Here is a 16,365-nt window from a genome sequence, read left to right as displayed (position 1 = left end):
TACTGTGTGTGCGCTTGGTGTATACTATATATAACGGTGTGTGATTAGAAATCACACAGTTATATGGGGGGGGGGGGGGAATGCTGCAGCCGAAAAAAAATATGGGTGGGCTAATGCAACGCCCTGAACCCCTAATAGGGCCCGAGTCACACTGAAAAACTGCAGAAGACCCTTGGGGTCCTATTAGGGGGTCAGGGTAGGGGGGATTTTTTTTTACTTTTTACCCTAACTTTTACTGGATTGTTTTCTTTCCCTGATCTATGGGGGGCTTATTTTCTTCTGTGGGGGCTCCGATCTAGGCAGAGGGGGGGGGTCGCTGGCTTCCTCCAGCAGCTCTGACCGCTGACAGAACTCAGCCAGCGGCGGGAGCTGCGGGAAGATGCTTTTAACCCCTCCCCTGCTGAATGCTATGGGCTGGACAATCGTACAGCCAATAACAGCGATCCTGGGGGTGGTGGTGACGAAATCGCCACCTCCCCATAGATACAGTGGGTGATAGGGGGTGTATGATCACCTTGTATCTCCGGGTCAGCGGATCCCGCATCGCCGAAAGCGCATGTGTGAATTTTGATGAAACCACCCCCCCCCCCCCCCCCGCGGGCATATGCACGGGATGTCTGCCTCGGTCTCTCTCTCCTGTAGCACCCCGCAACGATTGTGCGGTGCTGCTGGTTACCTGGGCAGCGGGGGGTCTTTACAAGGACCCCTAGGTTTGCCCTGGTTATTGCCTGTCAGGACGTGCCAGAGGCAGTATTATGCTACCTGCTAGTGTAAAACTAGCAGGCAGCATATATCTGCAATGCTTTGGAATACTAAGTATTCCAAAGCATTAAAAAAAAAAGTGAAAAAATATATAAAATAAATAAAAGTGTATAAAAATAATAAGTATAAAAAGTGTAAAAAAAATAAAAATAAAAATACAATAAATATGAAAGATAAAAATGTATAATGTGTAGGCTCACACGGCGCACTTCTGCAGCATATTACATGCTGCGGATGCCCGCCAATAGTCACAATAATGAGCTTCCTGCTGCGGCTTGGTAGCTTTGCGAGTCCACTTATAGCGGCGGATTTCCCGCCAGCAGTCATTAGTGGACACTGAGCTACCCAGCCACAGCAATGATCTCACCCTTGTGACTGCCAAGGGCATCCGCGGTGTGAAATATGCTGCGGATGTGCTCTGTGTGACCCTAAACTGCATCCCGTTCATACTGCGTTTCCGCAGTATGTTAGAGGTATCCCTCAACATCACATCAAAAAGTGATGCTGACGTATACTATAGCAGCTCCATTCATTTCTGAATGAGATGGCTACAGTATACATTGGCATCCCTTTTTTGACATGACAACGGAAACCTGTACTGCAGAAATGCAGTATGAATGGGGACTATTCATATTATGATGCCCTGAAAGCCAAAGGGGGATCCTCTGCTTCTTTGTCCTACCAGGCGGTCAAGCAACCAGATATGGCCTTAGAAGTGGAACTGCCCTGCCCGGACGAACAGGGTGATAAAATATGGGGCGTATTTCCTCAGTTTCAAAAGCAACGTACCAAAATTATGTCCAACAAATATAGAATTTGTGGGGAAAAAAAGGTAATTGCTTTTTTTTCTACTGACTTTGAAATAATTCTAGCCACACAATAAGGGCTCAATGTACTCACTTTTGCCCTAGGTTAATACTTTAGGAGGTGTAGTTTCGAAAATGGGTCACTTCTGGGGGTGCGGTATTTTTCTGACAGCTAGAATGCTTTGCAAGATGAAGTGCGGCCTATAATTTGTATAGTGATATCCTGAAAGCCAAATGGTGCTCCTGTGGCCATGCAACCAAATATGGTCTAAGCGGGGGTATTACCGAACACGGGACGAACAGCGTAATAAAATATGGCGCACATTTTCTACTTTTCAGATTCAATGTACAAAAAAATGTGTCCTACAAATAATGCAGTTGTGGAAAAAAAATGAAAATTTTTCCACTGAATTTGTAACCGTTCCATACACACAAAAAGGACTCAAAGTACTCCCTTTTGGTCTAGATGAATACTTTAGGGGGTGGGGGTTCTGTATGGTTCTGGCAGCTAAAACCCTTTGCAGGAATGAAGTGTGGCCTATAATCCATTCGGCCTAAAATGATGCCCTGAAAGCCAAATGGCGCTCCTCTCGTTCTGGGTCCTACCACGCGTCCAAGGAACCAATTATGGCCTAAGCGGGGGTATTTCCAAACACAGGCTGAGCAGCTTAATAAAATATAGGGTGCATTTCTTGCAATATCAGAAGTCATGTACAAAATATATGGAGCAAGGGAATGGAAGTCGGGGGTCCAGCTCACAAAATTAGGTAAAACCATAACTTATTTCACATGATTAAACACATGGAACAAAAGACAAAAAAAAACTATAGGTGCATTAAAAAGCAAACGCCGACGCGTTTCGAACTAAGCTCTTAATCATGGGCCATGATTAAGAACTCCGTTTGAAACGCGTCAGCGTTTGCTTTTTAATGCACTTATAGGTTTTTTGTCTTTTGTTCCATGTTTTTAATTATGTGAAGTAAATGTTATGTTTTACTTAATTTGGTGAGCTAGACCCTAGACTTCCATTCCCTTGCTCTGTACTTTCCGGATACGGCCCGCATTGTCCGTGCTCCAAAACTACCTGCAAACCGCATGATAGCCGCACAACCATCTATGGATGCCTGCAGCAAGTGGTGAGCTGAACTACTTAATTTTCCTTTTTTCTACAAAAAATATGCCCCACAAATGGGGTGGTATAAGGGCTCCTTTTTTGTGCCATCTGTTCTTTTTATTGATACCACATTTGCATATATAAAACTTTTAGATTTTTATAAAAAAAAAAAATGAATAAAATGTGATAAAAATAAGCAGCAGGGAAAAAGGGACAATTTTCATTTTTATTAGGGGAGGGATTTTTTACTTTCTTTTTACATTCTTTTAAGGGACTATCAATAGCAATCAGTTGATTGCTAAGGGTAGGTTCACACTACGTTTTCTCCCATACGGGAGCGCATACGGCAGGGGGGAGCTAAAACCTCGCGCTCCTGTATGCCTTCGTATGCGCTCCTGTATGTCATTCATTTCAATGAGCCGGCCGGAGTGAAACGTTCGGTCGGCTCATTTTTGCGCCGTATGCGCTTTTACAACTGGACCTAAAACTGGTCAACCACGGTTTGAGGTCCGGTCGTAAAAGCGCATACGGCGCAAAAATGAGCCGACCGAACGTTTCACTCCGGCCGGCTCATTGAAATGAATGACATACGGGAGCGCATACAAAGGCATACGAGAGCGCGAGGTTTTAGCTCCCCCCTGCCGTATGCGCTCCCGTATGGGAGAAAACGTAGTGTGAACCCACCCTAATACTGTTTTGGTGCTATGCATAAGGCATAGCACTGATCAGTATTATCGGCTATCTTCTGCTCTGGTCTGCTCGATCTCAGGAGATGGCCGGAGGCAGGTGAGGGGACATCCAGACGTCATTACAGATGATCGGATCCCCGCGGCAGCGCATTGCCGCAGATGCCGTTATCTGTATTGATCTCAGAATCTGAGTCGTTAATGGCGGACATCAACGCGATCGCGGATGTCCGCCATTACCGATGGGTCCCCGGCTGCTGATAGCAGACTGGACCTGCAGTGTATGACACGAGCACCACTTCGATGCTTGCGGTCATACACAGGACGTAAATGTAAGTCCTGGTGCGCTAAGTACCGCCCATTTGGCATGTACCCATGTTCTCCCCTCTTTCATCCCCCTCAATAATCTCTAAATTAGACAGGGACTAGTAGGTCATGTCTCACACAGAGCAACCAGTAGAGAGGATATATCATCTACATCCGTACAGCACACCTTTAGACAACACCATAGTGAATAAGACAGCGCTGGCTGGAATTTTCCATAGTTAGAATGCTAAAGGTTGCAGAAAAGTGCTTTTAGTTAAGTCTTAAATCTAAAACACCTAGGGGGATATTTATCAAACGTTGTGCAAAACAAACAGTGGAGCAGTTGCCCATTGCAACCAGATTCCATCTTAAATTTTTCTGAGGCAAAAAAAATATGTTGTATGTATGTATATGTGTATATATATATATATATATATATATATATATATATATATATATCTATATATGTGTATATATATATCTATATATATGTATATATGTATATATATATATATATATATATATATATATCTATCTATATATATGTATATATGTGTATATATATCTATATATATGTATATATGTATATATGTGTATATATATCTATATCTATATATATATATATATCTATATATCTATATATCTATATATCTATATATCTATATATATCTATATATCTATATATCTATATATATCGATATATCTATATCTATATATATCTATATATATCTATATATATCTATATATCTATATATACACACACACACACACACAGGGGAATATGCAAATCAGCTCATTACATCACCTTCTCAGGCGATGGGTCCTCTTTCCTTCTGGAGAGAGAGTTCTGGCTTGGGATTAATTCCGATTAAATTTTTATATTCTGTAACTGGAGCTAAGCTGATAACAGGGAACATCGCCTGAGAAGATGATGTAATGAGCTTATTTGCATATTCCCCTACCCAGAATGCCAGCGGAATGCTTAGTGGCACTCGAAAGCTCTGTCACACCAGGAGTGGTGAACTCGCCCCGAGTTAAATAATATAATATATGTGTGTGTATATATATATATATATATATATATATATATATATATATATATATATATATTTTTTTTTTTTTTTTTTTTACAATAAAGCAATCTGATTGGTTGCTATGGGGGCAACTATGGCATTGTTCCTTTGCATATGGTTTGATAAATCGCTTGTTATATAGCTTTACCATTTTCTTTAATCTAATAGACTTCAGGGTTGTTTTTCGCAAAACTATAGTAATCTTAAATTACTAGGTGGTCTACCTTAACCCCTTAAAGTGGTACTCCGCCCCTAGACATCTTATCCCCTATCCAAAGGATAGGGGATAAGATGTCAGATTGCAGCGGTCCCGCTGCTGGGGAGCCCCGGGATCGCCGCTGCGGCACTGCGCTATCATTGCTACACAGAGCGAGTTCGCTCTGTGCGTAATGACGGGCGATAAAGGGGACGGAGCAGCGTGACGTCATGGCTCCGCCCCGCGTGACATCAAGGCCTGCCCCCTTAATGCAAGTCTATGGCAGGGGGCGTGACGACCGCCACGCCCCCTCCCATAGACTTGTATTGAGGGGGACCTGTATTGCCAGTCATTACGTGCAGAGCAAACTCGCTCTGTGCAGTAATGATAGTGCGGTGCCGCAGCAGCGATTCCCGGGGTCCCTAGTAGCGGGACCGCAGCGATCTGACATGTTATCCCCTATTCTTTGGATAGTGGATAAGATGTCTAGGGGGCGGAGTACCCCTTTAAGGACCACAGTTTTTATTTTTATTTTTGCACTTTCGTTTCTTCCTCCCCACCTTCAAAAAAAATCATAATGCTTTCAATTTTCCACCCACAGACCCATGAGGTCTTATTTTTTGTGCCACCAATTTTACTTTGAAATGAAAAAAAAATTATTTCACCACAAAATCTACGGCAAAAGCAGAAAAATATTTGTGGGGCTAAATAAAAAAAAACAGAATTTTGCAATTTTGGGGGCTTATGATTCTACACAGAGCACTTTTTTGTAAAAATTACACCTTATCCTTAATCTGTAGGTCAATTTGAATAAAATGATACCAAACTTATATAGGTTTAATTTTGTTTTACTTCTGTTCAACAATTATAACTTTATGCACAAAAATTGGTAAGTTAAAAACTTCCTATTCTGACCCTATAACTATTTTTCCGTGTATGGGGGATGTATGAGGGCCCATTTTTGGAGTCATGATCAAAATTTCTTACCAGTACCATTGTTTTGTTTTGATGGGACTTTTTGATCGATTTTTATTAATTATTTATTAATCCATTTTTTATATGGATTTTGGGAAAAGGGGGGAGATTTTAATTACTAATAAGGAAAGGGTTAATGTGTTTTAAAACGTTAACTATTTTTTTTTTAATACACTATTAGTCCCCTTTATTGATCTGTATGAGGAATCTAATAATTACTCCTAAAAGTCCCCACATAACTCCATTCATCTGCACTTGATTGATAAAGCCTTGTCCTGCAAGGCTTTATCACTCAGATGTGGGGCCAGCACAGAAGGAGAGGTAAGCCCTCCAGCTATCTCTGCAGTGAATTGCCCCACACTGTGATCACTGGGGGGGGAGATGAGTTCCACCCAATACTGCCCGTTCAGTGAATTTTGTCTCTAGAAATAACTAGATCAAAACAGAACACGGGAAGAGGACCTGTTTTGGCCTTCTTCACATGGGCAATTTTCATGTTTACTTTTTTTCTCTCCTCACCTTTTCAAGAGCCATAACTCTTTCCAACACCTTTCATCGTACCATAAAATGTATGGCAAAAGCCAAAAATATTTATGGAAGGGGGAAATAGGCAGAGAAAAAAAAATTAAAAATACTGCTCCTGTGTTTTAAACATGACTCCTTTCGAGCAGAGGCTCTATAGTATAGATGGGGAGACATTGTTCCTGTGTCACAGCTGTATTAGTTATACAATCGCCTTGTACAGAAGGTGATCACCTGTACTAAAGTGCATGTCCACACTGCATGTGGTACACATGCCCCATCACAGCAAGCCCACCCATACCTGACAACACAGTATTCTACATAGATCGCTGCCCATCTGACTGATTCATATTCTGTCAGAAGGAAAAAAACAAACTAATACCTCAGGAGTGGGGAACCAGATCAACAACCAACCATAAAAAGCAGTGTGTTCCGGGCCCTCTAAACTATCCACTAAAAAAAATAAAAAAATAAAAATAAAATAAAAAAAAAAGCTCTTAAAACAGGGTCCTACGCTTCATCCAGCAAACAGGTTGTCAGGACATTAAAAACATTAGAGTGGGCTGGATGAAGCTGTAATCCTATAGAGTTTAATGAGAGTTGCATAGTACCTCGTACTACAATTTTTCCTTTAATTCTAGAGGTAATAAAAGTTTGATTTTTTTTTTATGTGCTTACCAAAAATATCTCTGACACTGGCAGTCTATCTTAAATCAACAGAAAAGAAGAAAATTTTAAACTTCTTAAAACCTGTGAAACTAAATGTGTGGGATATTGATATCTAACTATATTTAGAAGTGGCTGTTAAGTAAAGAGCATCTGCCGCTGGTTTTGAATAGTTTATATTTTCTGGGTTTACCAAAAAGTACAGCAAAGTACACAAATCTAGTGCACAAATGTCAGCCTAGTATAGGAATGTATGTGACATTGTTTTAGGCTACACTTCCATAATATGACCAAAACATAAAAAAAAAGAGTGCTAAAATAAGCCAGTACAAAATTAAAAGTTGAATATAATACTTATTAAAGGTCATCTATATAGAATACTTACTGAACACTTAAAGGAGAACTACGGGATTGAAAAATGTATCCCCTATCCTAAGGATAGGGGATAAGTTTCAGATCGCAGGAGGTCCGACCGCTGCCCCCCCCCCCCCCCCCCCCCCCGATCTCCCGTACGGGGCCCCGGCTCTCTGGTTAGAGAGGGCGTTGTTGACCACCGCACAAAAGCAGCGGCCAACACGCCCCCTCCATACACTGCTATGGGAGTGCCGGAAATTGCCGGAGGCAGCGCTTCGGCTGTCCCATAGAAGTAAATGGAGGGCGCGTGTCAGCCGCTGCTTCGTGCGGTGGTCGACACGCACTCTCTATGCAAGAGCTGTGGCCCCGTACGGGAGATAGTGGGGGGCCCCAGCGGTCGGACCCCCCCCCCGATCTGAAACTTATCCCCTATCTTTAGGATAGGGGATACATTTTTCAATCCCGTAGTTCTCCTTTAAAGAGGCACACGTGATGAATTGCTTGTATAAAAGGGGTTGTCCAAGCTCACTATTTCCAGCTTTATCGACTCCTTCGGCCTGTTTGCAGCAGCTGGAGGTGGCTGGGAAAGCCAAAAACAGCTGAAGTAGGGAAGTTCCTTAATTTGCATAACTTCCATTGACTTTAATGGAAGTTATGCAAACTGTGTAGCCAGCGAAACAAGGACAAGGCCAGTTTTCACTGTAGGACCAGAGCGTTTTTTGCACATCTGACCATTGTTACTTTAAGCCTTAATAACGCCGGGATGCTTTTACTTTTCATTCTGATTCCGTGAATGTTTTTTCGTGACAAAAGCAGCTTTATGTTAGTGGTAAAATTTTGTCGATACTTGCATCATTTCTTGGTGAAAAATAACAAAATTTGATAAAAAATTTAAAATGTTGCATTTTTCTAACGTTGAAGCTCTTTTCTTATAAGGAAAATAGATATTCCAAATAAATTATATTTTGATTCACAAATACAATATGTCTACTATATGTTTGCATCATAAAGTTGCCATGTTTTTACTTTCGGAAGACATCAGAGGGCTTCAAAGTATAGCAGCAATTTTCCAATTTTTCACAAAATTTTCAAAATCTGAATTTTTCATGGACCAGTTCAGGTTTGAAGTGGCTTTGAAGGCCCTCCATATTAGAAATACCCTATAAAAGAGCCCATTATAAAAACTGCACCCCTCAAAGTATTCAAAATGACAATCAGTAAGTGTGTTAACCCTTTAGGTTTTTCACAGAAATAGTAGCAAAGTGAAGGAGAAAATTCAAAATCTAAATTTTGTAGACCCAGTTTTTGAAGGGGTAAAAGGAGAAAAATCCTTAAAATTTGTAACGAGTAAGGAAATACCTCATATGTGTATGTCAAGTGTTCGGCGGGCGCAGTGGAGGGCTCAGAAGGGAAGGAGCGACAATGGGATTTTGGAGAGCGAGTTTTTATGAAAAGGTTTTTGAGGGGCAAGTCACAGTTAGGAAGCCCCTATGGTGCAAGAACAGCAGAAAAACCCCACATGGCATACCAATTTGGAAACTACACCCCTCAAAGCACGTAGCAAGGGGTCCAGTGAGCCTTAACACCCAACAGGTGTTTAACGACTTTTTGTTAAAGTCGGATGTGTAAATGAAAAAAATAATTTCCCCAAATGTACCATTTTTACAAAGGGTAATGGGAGGAACTGCCACCCAAAATTTGTAACCCCATCTCTGAGTATGGAAACACCCCATGTTAGGACGTAAAATGCTCTGCGGGTGAACTACAATGCTCAGAGAAGGAATCACATTTGGTTTTTGGAAAGAATTTAAGAAGCCCCTATGGTGCCAGAAAAGCAAAAAATAAATAAATAATAATAATAAATAATAATAAAACACATGGCATACTATTTTGAAAACTACACTCCTCAAGGAACGAAACAATGGTTACAGTGAGCCCTAACACCTCACAGGTGTTCGATGACTGTTAAAATTGGATGTGTAAATGAAACACTTTTTTCATGAAAATGTTGGTATTTCCCCAAATTTTACAAGGGGTATTAGGAGAAAATTACCCCCAAAATTTGAAACTCCATTTCTTCTGAGTAAGAGAATACCCCATGTGTCGATGTCAAGTGCTCTTCTTGCACACTACAACGCTCAGAAGGGGAGCACCATTGAGCTTCTGGAAAGGGAATTTGTTTGGAATGGAAGTCAGGGGCCATGTGCGTTTACAAATCCCCCGTGGTGCCAAAACAGTGGACCCCCCACATACACACACATGACCATTTTGGAAACTACACCCCTCAGACACCCCCTGAGGAAGCATATTAGAAGCGAAACGATCGTTGGGGTTGGTAGATATGGTCGGGCATTCTTGATAATTTGCTTGGGCATTGGGCTATGTTCCTTTTATTTTGACACACGTCTGTTACAGTCTTATACTGTGGTTTACTTGTATCCTTAGCCCTTATTGCCATATATACATGTGACTATTCCTGTATACTTTTTCTGATGTAACTATATCATATACAGACCTATACCTGCCTTTCTATAGTGATCCAGTGCCTCATTTTATGTAATCTGTACTTTTCTATGTATGTTTTAACTTTGTGAGTTTAATAAAGTATATGGATTTATAAGGATTTTATGCATGTGTGTGCACTGATTGGTACACGTTATCGGGCTTCTTAACTACACCCCTCACAAAATTTAATAAGGGGTGTCGTGAGCATTTACACCCTACTGGCGTTTGACAGATCTTTGGAACAGTGGGCTGAGCAAATGAAAAATTACATTTTTCATTTTCACGGACCACTCTTTGAAACATCTGTCAGACACCTGTGGGGCGTAAATGCTCATTGCACCCCTTATTACAATCCACGAGGGGTGTAGTTTCCAAAATGGAGCCTCACGTGGGGGCGTTCCATTGTTCTGGCACTATGGGGGATTTGTAAACACATGTGGCCTTCAATTCAGGACATATTTTCTCTTTTCTCTTGAGAAAGCCAGTGAGAGACTGGTGAAACGTTGTCTTTGCACATGCTGGAATAAACAACCACCTTTTGCATATTTGTGGAGTGCTGCATCATCTTTACTTCTCTTGATTGAGGAACCAGTGGACCCAGGTTCCAGGAATGTGGGCACCCCATTTTCATTTTCTTCTCCTACTTTGGACGACTGAGGTGCTGTCTTTATCTATTTGCTAGCTATATAATATATATATATATATATATATATATATATATATATATATATATATATATATATATAATATAATATAATATAATATAATATAATATAATATAATATAATATATATATATATATATATATATATATATATATATATATATATATACACACACATACATACACACACATTCATATATATACATATATATACATATACACACACACAATTAAGTTGTGTGCAATAATGTACAATTAAACAGGTAAAGAAGCATTGAATACACTTCCTAATATCTACAGAAGGTACTTCTAGACTTAATTACTGATAGCTTTTTTTGATGTTCTTTTGGCGTGTGCTACCAAGTTCTTTTATGCCTTAGTCTTGCTTTACTCTACTCCCCTGCGGTGTACATAGTTAAGCTCTGAATGGCCGGATCCCAGCGGGTTTTTAAAGTCAGTCACTTAGGATTGTGAAGTACACTGGCGACCGGGGAAGTATTGCGCTGCATTCCATGGCTGCCCTGATGCGCTGCGAGGACCATTTATAGAAGCGCTGCAGGGAGAAATAATCTATAGCTAGCACAGAAGGGGGCCAGACATATAGCGCTATATGTCTGGCCCCCACTGCGCTAGCTATATACATATAGCGCTATATGTCTGGCCCCCACAGGGCTGTGTAAAGGATGATATCAGCGGCGCATCTGCCGGCCGGAAAGGGAAAGGCGGCACGCGCGAGTAGGGCAGGGCATCTGTGTTGTGCAGGTGTTTAGAGTACTTTTCAGGGCTAAAGTAAATTAGTGTGTAAAGGACGGGAGCTGTGACTTGTTAGACTTTCAGAGAAAAGTTGCACATCATGAATCGATCACCACTGCGCAATACTGGTCTAAAGCACTGCACGTGGTAGTTCACTTCCAGAAATGATCTATAGCAAAAGTTGCACATAAATCTCAGGAGAAGTGACAGACTTTTGATGCAACATTTTTAGATAGAAAAAAAGAGGTCTAAAAAGCTTGATGAATTCCCCTCAATCTATAAATTCAAAGGAATTTTTCTGTTCTAAACATGAACATGCCACTTCTGTACTATGTTTGACAAAGGCAGATTGCTTCTACAATAACATCTTACCTCTGAATTAAATTTAAAAAAGTCAATTTTCTACATAAACATTGCATTTTGCTGGTATTTTCTTTTGGAATGTTAGTGAAGGTAACCAGCACACTAATAATGTTAAAATACATCCTAATCAAGTATTTTAAGAGACAGGGACTACCACTGTAAACTATGCATTTGCCGTTTCTCTTATGGGGGAGGGGGCGACTGCTGACTGGTTAATCGTTTAGTGCAGCATGGTTGTGGCCATGCCAGTAAGACACCATTAACTGTGTCGTGATCAGCTTATCTGGGAATCAACTGTTTATGTCCAAATTCGCAATAATGAACTTGTTTGTGTGTCCTTACTGACATGCAAGGATAAAGGTTCCCAAACATTATTTTACGGAGCCATTGGCTGTCACTGTCCTAACCTGCATTAGAAAGAAGGAAATCTCATGTTTTCACCAGTTTTCTTTTGATGACACTGAACACTTATTTTCATATGTTAAAACTTAAATTGGAATTATGTGAATTACATTTTTCAGAAATGAACCATAGAATAAAGATCACAGCCAAGAATAACTAGAAACACTATATAACTTGTTTACTGAAGAATGTTCTGCTCTGAGAATTCAGAACACATTACATTGTACATTCAATGTTTGAAACACAATAAAAATGTTGTCCTTGAAATAAAGGTAGAGACCAGCTTACTGAGGTGGAAAAAGTAACTCAGAAATGCGCATAACAAGCCCACTCAAACAAGAAGCTGTGACCATAGAAAACAGTCAACAACAACTTTAACCCCTTCCCGACCTATGACATACCTGTACGTCATGGGTGGCAAGGTGTTCCCGACCCATGACATACAGGTACGTCATGAACATTTTTGCCGCTACTCGCGGCACCTCGCAGCGCCCGGAAAGATGGTGGCTATCACTGATAGCCAGCCATCTTACCATGCGACCACGGGGGGTTTCATCTCCCCCCCCCCCCCCCCCAGCGATCGCTGCTATCAGCTGGTCAAATCTGACTAGCTGATAGCAGCATTTCACGGGGATCGGGACACACACCGTTCTGCTAAGTGTCCCTGACCCGTCCCCGGGCGTCACTTACCCGTCCATGCGGCGTCCAGAGCAGTCCCGGCGCGAGCGGCGTCCTCCAGGCGGTCGCGGCGTCCTCCATGCAGTCCCGGCGGCGCTGCGTCCCGGAGTTGAGTTTACGGCAGCAGTGCGGCATCTTCATTGGCAGCAGTGAGATCGCCGTAAAGCGATCTCACTGCTGCCTCTGGGAGTTTCAAAACTGCAACTCCCAGCATGCCCAGACAGCCTTTGGCTTTCTGGGCATGCTGGGAGTTGCAGTTTTGCAACATCTGGAGGTCCACAGTTTGGAGACCACTGTATAATGGTCTCCAATCTGTGCTCTTCCAGATGTTGCAAAACTACAAATCTCAGCATGCTCAGTCTGTCCAGGCATGATGGGAGTTGTAGTTTTGCAACAGCTGGAGGAACACTGGTTTGGAAACACTAAGTTAAGTAATAAACTTTCAAGTGTTTTGCAACCAAACTTAGTGTTTCCAAACCAGTGTGCCTCCAGCTGTTGCAAAACTACAACTCCCAGCATGCCCAGACTGCCCAAGCATGCTGGAAGTTGTAGTTCGGCAACATATGATCCCTCAGATATTGCCGAACTACAACTTCCAGCATGCCTGGGCAGTCTGGGCATGCTGGGAGTTGTAGTTTTGCAACAACTGGAGGCACACTAGTTGGGAAAAATTGTCTGTTTCCTACCTCAGTGCCTCCAGCTGTTGCAATTGTTGCAAAACTATAACTCCCAGCATGCACTGACAGACCATGCATGCTGCATGCAACAGCTGGAGGCACACTGGTTTGGAAACACTAAGTTTGGTTGCAAAACACTTGAAAGTTTATTACTTAACTTAGTGTTTCCAAATCAGTATTCCTCCAGCTGTTGCAAATCTACAACTCCCAGCATGCACGGACAGCCAAAGGGCATGTTCGGAGTTTGCAACAGCTGGATGTTTGCCCCCTCCCCCCAATGTGAATGTACAGGGTACACTCACATGGGCGGAGGTTTACAGTGAGTGCTGCAAGTTTGAGATGGCGCAAATTTTCCGCTGCAGCTCAGACTTCCAGTGGCAAACTTGCTGTGAACCTCTGCCCATGTGACTGTACCCTAAAAACACTACACTACCACTAACCTAAAATAAAAAGTAAAAAACACTACATATACACATATCCCTACACAGCCCCCCCTCCCAAAAAAAATAAAAAACGTCTGGTACGCTACGGTTTCGAATACGGAGCCTCCAGCTGTTGCAAAATAATAACTCCCAGTATTGCCAGACAGCCATTGACTGTCCAGGCATGCTGGGAGTTTTGCAACAGCTGGAGGCACCCTGTTTGGGAATCATTGGCATAGAATACCCCTATGTCCACCCCTATGCAAAGCCCTAATTCAGCCCTCAAATGCGCATGGCGCTCTCACTTTGGAGCCCTGTCGTATTTCAGGGCAACAGTTTTGGGACACATATGGGGTATCGCCGTACTCGGGAAAAATTGCCTTACAAATTTTGGGGGGCTTTTTCTTCTTTAGCCCCTTATGAAAAGGTGAAGTTGGGGTCTACACCAGCATGTTAGTGTAAAAAAATAAATTTTTTACACTTACATGCTGGTGTTGCCCTATACTTTTCATTTTCACAAGAGGTAAAAGGGAAAAAAGACCCTCTAAATTTGTAATGCAATTTCTCCCGAGTACGGAGATACCCCATATGTGGGCGCAAAGTGCTCTGGGGGCGCACAACAAGGCCCAGAAGGGAGAGTGCACCATGTACATTTGAGGCGATTTGCACAGGGGTGGCTGATTGTTACAGCAGTTCTGACAAACGCAAAACAATAAATATCCATATGTGACCCCATTTTGGAAACTACACCCCTCACGGAATGTAATAAGGGGTGCAGTGAGCATTTACACCCCACTGGTGTATGACAGATTTTTGGAACAGTGGTCTGTGAAAATGAAAAATAAAATTTTTGATTTGCACAGTCCACTGTTTCAAATATCTGTCAAACGCCAGTGGGGTGTAAATGCTCACTGCACCCCTTATTAAATTCCATGAGGGGTATAGTTTCCAAAATGGGGTCATATGTGGGGGGGTCCACTGTTCTGGCACCATAGGGGCTTCCTAAATGGGACATGCCCCCCAAAAATCCTTTCAGAAAAACTCACTCCAAAATCCCATTGTCGCTCCTTCCCTTCTGAGCCCTCTACTGCGCCCGCCGAACACTTTACATACGCATATGAGGTATTTCCTTACTCAAGAGAAATTGGGTTACAAATTTTAGGGTGATTTCTCTCCTTTTACCCCTTGTAAAAATTCTAAAATTGGGTCTAAAAGAAAATGCGAGTGTAAAAAATGAAGATTTAGAATTTTCTCCTTCACTTTGCTGCTATTCCTGTGAAACACCTAAAGGGTTAAAACACTTACTGAATGTCATTTTGAATACTTTGGGGGGTGCAGTTTTTATAACGGGGTCATTTATGGGGTATTTCTAATATGAAGACCCTTAAAATCCACTTCCAACCTGAACTGGGCCCTGAAAAATTACGATTTTGAAAATCTTGAGAAAAATTGGAAAATTGCTGCGGAACTTTGAAGCCCTCTGATGTCTTCCAAAAGTAAAAACTTGTCAATTTTTTTATGCAAACACAAAGTAGACGTATTGTATATGTGAATAAATATGTAATTTATTTTGAATATCCATTTTCCTTTCAAGCAGAGACTTTCAAAGTTAGAAAAATGCTAAATTTTCAAAATTTTCATGAAATTTTTAGATTTTTTACCAAGAAAGGATGCAAATATCAGTGAAATTTTACCAATAACATAAAGTAGAATATGTCACGAAAAAACAATCTCGGAATCAGAATGATAAGTAACAGCATTCCAGAGTTATTACTGTTTAAAGTGACACCGTCCTGGGATCACGGATATCGGCAGACTGGAACTGTAAGTAGCCGCATACTGCGGAGAAGTGTTTCTTCTTTACAGGTACCAGCTGGACAGTTACTGATAGGGGCTTTTCTCTATGTGCTTTCCTTTTTAGGTTTTCTGAAAATTTCCACGGCACAGTGAGTGTATGCTCCGCATGAATTGCTCATGTGCTTTATTATGCTTGGAGCACATAAATGACATTGGTACCTTTCTGTTGTGCTTTCTTTGCAGGTGGCCTGATACAGACCGTCTTTGCCGTGATCTCTTAGTCACATTGGTTTGTTTATCTATTTATAGGGTGCTTTTAGTACCACAATTCTAAGGTGTCTCAAGCTTTGTCTTTTGTCTCTCCTGATGACGCCATATCATTAGTGGCAGAAACGCGTTGAGAGCGACACCCTGTATGCTTGATATTGCTTCTGGAGTTAGATCCATACCGCAACCAGAACATTTATATTTATTTGTTTGGGTCATTTGAGCACTAATTTAATTTGGTGACGATTTTAACTTTGTAAAATTAAAAGTTAAGTATTACATGCACCTCCCCAGGGATTCTAATTGATTTATCCCCCTTATTATTTTTAAAGTGACAGTGGTCAGATTTTCAAAAAATGCCCAGGTCATGAAGGTGA

The 16,365-nt window shown here is 41.5% G+C and overlaps 1 protein-coding gene across 1 annotated transcript in view; it reads right to left on the bottom strand.

Moving 5' to 3' along the window:
- The window catches only part of SND1 (staphylococcal nuclease and tudor domain containing 1), an 815,381-nt gene that overhangs the window by 483,688 nt on the left and 315,328 nt on the right, over positions 1-16,365 (bottom strand). The gene's annotated exons all lie outside the window — the stretch shown is intronic.

This window comes from Hyla sarda, chromosome 4 (genome assembly GCF_029499605.1).
Source record: "Hyla sarda isolate aHylSar1 chromosome 4, aHylSar1.hap1, whole genome shotgun sequence".
Taxonomy (NCBI): Eukaryota; Metazoa; Chordata; class Amphibia; order Anura; family Hylidae; genus Hyla; species Hyla sarda.
Note: the sequence above shows the minus strand (reverse complement) of the source record. Positions and strands in the feature narration are given on the sequence as shown.